The following is a 6000-nucleotide window of genomic DNA, read 5'->3' as shown; positions in this document are numbered from 1 at the left end:
TGCCATTTTTTCCCTAAAAGGCTACAATCTGTTCTTTCCGTGTTATGTTACTGAGTCAAGGATTCGAAACAGTTCACCATGAACTCTGAAACAATGGACAAGGGAATACGAAGGAGGATATTTGTAGTTTAAATTTTTGGCTTGTCTGAAGTGATTTTGAAAATGACCATGTTATATTATTTTATGTGCCCAAAACATATCCAGCCTGATATACTGGTTAATGAATAAGTGAAATTCATTAATAACTAATGCTGGCCAAGTGGAAGAGGAAGACATGTAAGAGAAAAAAGATCCCTAGATAGGAAAGAAAGCATAAATACTACTGCAATTTCAACATCAGAGTGACGGTGCCAAGGTCCAGGATGATTTCCTTGCTTCTTTGTAGTAAGACTTTTCAGACAGAAATGAATAGTACATGATAATGCCCTGTGAGGATCTTGTCTCAACAGCCGAAGGCTAAACCATTCATTAAACAACAAAGGCCCTGGAAGGGTTTTGGCATTGACTTGTTCAAAGTTTTAGGTTTATAAATGCTACAAAAGCAATCAACAGGTTAAGTTGAGGTTACATTCATACTCCATGATGAAGTAATTTTTTTTGAAGCATTAAACAACAAAATATCTCTGGTGATGCCCTGAGCACATGGGGTCAGTGGTCTCATCCAGCGATACTACACAGAGCCTCAACACTTGTAAGTTCAGCCCTCACTATTGATAGTTTGCTCTCTGCCATACAATCCCTAGAAACTTACTAAGGCAATCAGTGAACAAATAATACTCACTTGTAATTTTTGGATAGAACATTCAAAATTTCTATTTTTATTTACAGAGCATAATCCATGCTTAGTGCTCAGGATGCATGGAATGCCCAAGGTGTCCTGTAATTACTGGTAGGTTCTGTACAGTATGTCCAACTGGTTTCTTCAAATAAAAATAAAAGTAGTTTTTCATCTAAATGATGGCCACAAAAAATGTTTTCTATAATAATGAGTTATCTTGTATTATATTTTGGAATATATGGTTCAAACTTCACATGAAAAGTTCTTCCTGGTATTGAGAAATAAAGTCAGCAGATGAAATTATTTGTCCTTTCAGTCTGTTATCTATTAGAACTCAGATTGTCTTTGGGGCGATTTTACCAGAAATTCTCCTCCCAGTTTAAGTCAGAGTCTTAGAAAAAAAAGTTGTCAGGAGAAAGTCAACATACAAATATCAGAGATGGCAGAGACCCCTCTACAACTGGAGGTTACTGTCGGGTTGTTTTGCGTTTGTTCACATTCAATGTTTCTGGAGCTTACCTCATGTCTGAGCAATTCTTTAGGGTGGGAGGCAGATTTCTATGCTTTCCCTAAGTTTGCTTAAACAAAAAATAAATAGATTAGTAGATAACTACAAATAATCGAACCTTAGAATTGCTCACAGAATAACTAATCTAACAAAGGCAGAAGGGCAGGTGAAATTGATGGCTAATCTGCAACAGCTAAGATCCAGTCAAAACTGCAAGGATTAGGCATGCCATGCTTATAATTTTTAAGTTAATTTTCTTTACTGTAGAATGGCCTTATAACTATTAAGTTGATTGAAAGGCTCATTTGTTTGGGATAAGGAAAAAAATTGATTGTCACTCACACATGGCAAAATGCTAAGCAGGTGGATGTCTCTGCACAGGAGAACTTTAGTTAAAATACTATGAGAGTATTGTTTTTAATGACTTGACCAAGCAGATGACAAATTTTATTGGTTCCATCAGAGTTTCATATACAACAAGGAACTCTATGCCCTCTCCTCCCCTTAGTACCTTTTAGACCTTTCTAGAATTGAATCGTTCAATTAAAATACTTATCATCTCAAAAGAATCACAGCAGTGCGTTGGCGTGATTGTGTTAGGCTTTCTTGGGCTCTCGCTTTGTTTGTTTAAATATGGAGAAATTCTTAATACGTGGATTATTTACTAAGCTAGTGATGTATTGATAGACTACACGCTACTATTTCATCAGAGCTTAACTTTTATCACAGGATTTATTCAGATTGTCAAGCTTTAATTCATGTACCTACCAGTAATATTAAATCCAACTCCCAAAAACATTCAGAATATTTTTTGAGTAACTGTAGTTCAAACTTAACCACCACAGCCACTAGTGGCACATTCTGACTTATTAATTGAGTTAAACAAAAATGATCAAACTATAACTAAAAACAGGAAAACATATTAAGAAAGCTTAAGACATAAATATTCACATTTTAGGGACTGGTGTGTAGTTGCTTCCCCAAGTGGCTGGAGCAAAACCGTATTTGTTGACTAAATGGCAGAGCTGCATTTACCCTTGATCAAGAAAGAACCTCAGACTATCAAAGCAAATGATAATCAGAAGAGAAGTAAACTGACTAGTATTTCTGTATTTCATAAGCACAGCAACTATTTCTTAAGGAACATAACAGGGTTTCAGCAGGAAGAGGATTAAGGGTTTTATTTTCCTCAATTGAGGCACAAAATGAGGGTGATTTTTCACATTAGCTTTCATTTCATTTGGCTCAGGTGTCAAAGATCTATATTTATCTCCTACAAGGCGTGGGTCTGAAGTGCTGGAATGCTCAGGATGTCAATGGCTGTCAGATGTCAGGATAACACAGAAGATAAATGAATGGTTGAGACCCCGTGCCTCCTCCCAGAATTCTCAGCTGCTTCGCTGTGGACATGGTATGTTTACTTTGTGTGTCTCCCTCAACAGTCTCCCTGAAGCCAATCTTAAGATCCTGTGACTGGGTGAGCAAGCTGTTCTAGAAGTTGGTGAGCAGAATTTTTATGTAGGGGTGTAGCTGTCTGTGTCTTTGTAGTTGATATCCTGTTATCTATGAATTAATTCTGTGAACGTTCTGAGGTGTGTGTTGTCTGGTATAGTAATTAATGTGCAATACTTCTCTCAAGAAGTTTATTTGCTTGCAATTAAGGAGATAGGGACATTTTTATTTTGAGCTCTTATTTTTACATTGTCACGTCTCCCAATTTGTTCTGTAAGATTTCTTTTTGGTAATTTCACAGTGTTTTTTGTTTGTTTGTTTATTTTGTTTTGTTTTGTTTTTGAGAATTTATAGTAACAGACTTGTCCTTGAATTTTATATTTCTTTTTATGTTTCTTTATATTTTCAAAATTTATGCTTCATGCCTAAATCTTATTTCATATCTTATTGAAATTTGTTTATGTTTTAGACCTTATGGAACATTAATATTTTGGTCATATTACTCTAAAACCATGAATTAGAATTTGTAGTTTTTGCTTTAAGGTTACAAAAAGTCGTTTTTAAAAATCAGAGAAGAGGCTGAATAAACTTTGTTTACAAGCCCTGAAAGCATTTTCTGGCTTTGCGTCACTCCTGACTAAGTGAATAAAATAATAATGGGAAAAACTCATACTCTTAGCTAGTTAATTCCTAGAAAGAATGGGAAAAACATATTGATCATTGATGACCACATAATTTACATTGACTGTTGTCTCCCAGATATGTCTTTTATGGGTCAGTGAAAGATTTGATTCTATAGCATATCTTTTTCTGCAGGTGTGTTTCATGTACAGTCTTGTAAACAATATAAAGTTTCAACTCATGAAGTAAATTCAACAGTGTACTTACTTATGAATTGAATAAGTGCTAGTGCAAAAATTGCAATTCCTTCTGACTTTCCAATCTATTTTGCAGAGCTTAGAACTGAATTAGATATGTTTCTTTACTGGGAAAAAGGTCACTGGCTTTTTGTCTCTGGGGAATCGCTGTGTGGCATGCTTGCTTACTTCTGGTTTATTATTTTAAAAGTGTAGACATCTGTGTCCCTCTCAGGTTGGAAGGAATCTGGATCAAATGGAGACAAACAGGCCACCTGCCTTCTTCTCAGGTGTACCTAAATAATACAAGTGGATTTGTGGATCAGTGAGAATCCTGTGAGCATGAGAATGGGAAGGAAAAATATCTCTAAATGATGGACCCCAGAAGCACTAATTATTTGAAACTGGATCCTTTCAAAAAAAAAAGGCAACAGCAGCTTTGTAATGAACCGATCTGATAATTTAGAAGGAAACCAAGCACCAAAGCATAGTAAGACAATTTCACTTGGGAGGAAAAGGAAAATGACAAGCTCCGTCCAGGTTTCTGAAAGTTGTTTGTTGTTAGAAGAAAAAAAAACTATTTCAAGCGCTGCAAAGTTAGTGCCACAGGGAAGTGTAGGGCTGCTCACTCAGAGAGTGACAGCAAAGACAACATACTGTAAAATGGTTGATGTGACAGGTTCATTGTGCTTCTGGAGCCAACTCTCCAGTTTTAAGATGAACACTTAAAAATTTAATCAGATATTACTAGTGTTTATAAATTTACCTTTACAGTTATTTCTGTTTGATGAAAAAACGTTGCGGAATTTAAAATTAAGAATTCTTTAAATTGAGAGTCTGTGTGGGTCTGTACTAGGTCCTGGATATATAAATCATGCCATCTATGGCTTCCAGGTTAGCTTTTTTTTGAGGTTGCTAACTATGTGAATGGGTGGCTTCTGTTTCTTGTGGCTTCTCTTAGACTCTTTCCTTCTGTTTGTTTGTTTTGTCCAATTCCAATGTGCTACTTTTTGTTTTTACCTTTTGTATTACATGGATTATGTTATATTTATTATCTCTTAGAATCCTGTTTGTTTTCTAATGAGATAAAGAAAGGGGGTGGATCTGGATGGGATGGGAGAAGAAGGAAGGAGTCAATGTAGAAATCCTAATCAGGATAATTACATCAGAAAAATCCATTTTGAATAAAAGGAAACGTTGTTTAGGACAAAGAATTTCTGCAAATGGAGAGAAAATGTGTTTTTGAGTTACTGTGAGTTCATGATAGCATTGTTTGAAGGGAAGTTATGGTACACATTACTTTTTACAAGTGGTTACCAGAAACAGTGTTTAGTCCTTGAAATCCTTTCTCTTATAAACAGTTAATGAAAAACAGGAAATGTTCTAAAACTCTAAGGGAACAAGAATGTAGAAGGAATTGCAAGTTTAGTCAAGAGTTATAGTTTATCATTTGTTTTGTGTAGAAATACAGGAAGGAGCTAAGACCCGGGAAGCATGTGTGAAGGGCTAACAGTCTCCTACAGATCCTAGTCATTTATTTGTTGTTTGTTTAGAGACAGAATCTCATATATACCAGACTGGCTTCAAACTTATTATGTAGTCAGAGGACATGGAACTGCTGATCCTCTTTCTCTACCTCCTAATTGCTGGGATTATAGGTATGGGGTTCCAAGCTCCTTTATGTATTGCTACATATCAAACCCTGGGTTTCATGCACACACATTAAGTAACCTGCTCTACCAAGTGAGCTATACCCTCATCTCTAATAAGCTTTTGTACAAAAGAAGAATAGGGTAAATTCTATTTTGTGTCCTTTATAAATGGGTCATGTGCAAACTTACATAGCATTTTTAGTTAGGTGCTTTGTAATTCTCTATTAAGTAGTTGAAGATGTCATGTGTCCAGAGACCTTTGTCACAGAAACACTCCCTACCATATGAAAGAAGAAATGACAGAAAACTGGCAATGGAAGGGACATATGAGACGACTTGGCTACATTCACCAAGGGCAAGAGCATGATCTTCTAGAAATATACTGCTTCACTCTTCAGTGCTTCTAAGGTTTAAAAATGTGATAAGGACAATTTTTGACATTTATTATTTTTATTGTTATTATTATTATTACTTGTCCTTAATATATATTGTCTTCAAATATTTCAAGTATATATTTTTTACTTTCAATTTTTTTTTGTAGCAAATTCAGAAGTCTATTGGGATGTAGAGGACATGTTCTTCACACTCCCATAAGCCCACACTGGTCAGGAGGTTGATGCAATCACTCTAACAGGCCACATATCCTGGAATACAGAATGAGTCTCTGTCTAGATAAAAGAAAACAACGACCACCACGAAATTGACTGTTAGACATCCTACCATGTTTAAAATGTGATTTAATTAAGATCATTT

The 6000-nt window shown here is 35.5% G+C and overlaps 1 protein-coding gene across 4 annotated transcripts in view; it reads left to right on the top strand.

The window, feature by feature from the left end:
• The first annotated feature begins 2605 nt into the window (after nt 1-2605).
• The window catches only part of Cd36 (CD36 molecule), a 90026-nt gene continuing 86631 nt past the window's right edge, over nt 2606-6000 (top strand). Inside the window, exon 1 of one of the 4 annotated variants that reach the window (XM_031380044.1) lies at nt 2606-2697. The gene's annotated coding sequence lies outside the window, so the exon portion shown is untranslated. Of the gene's footprint in view, nt 2788-6000 lie in introns of all 4 variants that reach the window. The other 3 variants (XM_031380043.1, XM_031380042.1, XM_031380041.1) reach the window with 3 other exon arrangements.

The sequence above is a fragment of the Mastomys coucha genome, unplaced genomic scaffold (genome assembly GCF_008632895.1).
Source record: "Mastomys coucha isolate ucsf_1 unplaced genomic scaffold, UCSF_Mcou_1 pScaffold19, whole genome shotgun sequence".
NCBI classification, from domain to species: Eukaryota; Metazoa; Chordata; class Mammalia; order Rodentia; family Muridae; genus Mastomys; species Mastomys coucha.
This window is presented reverse-complemented; position numbering and strand designations above follow the sequence as displayed.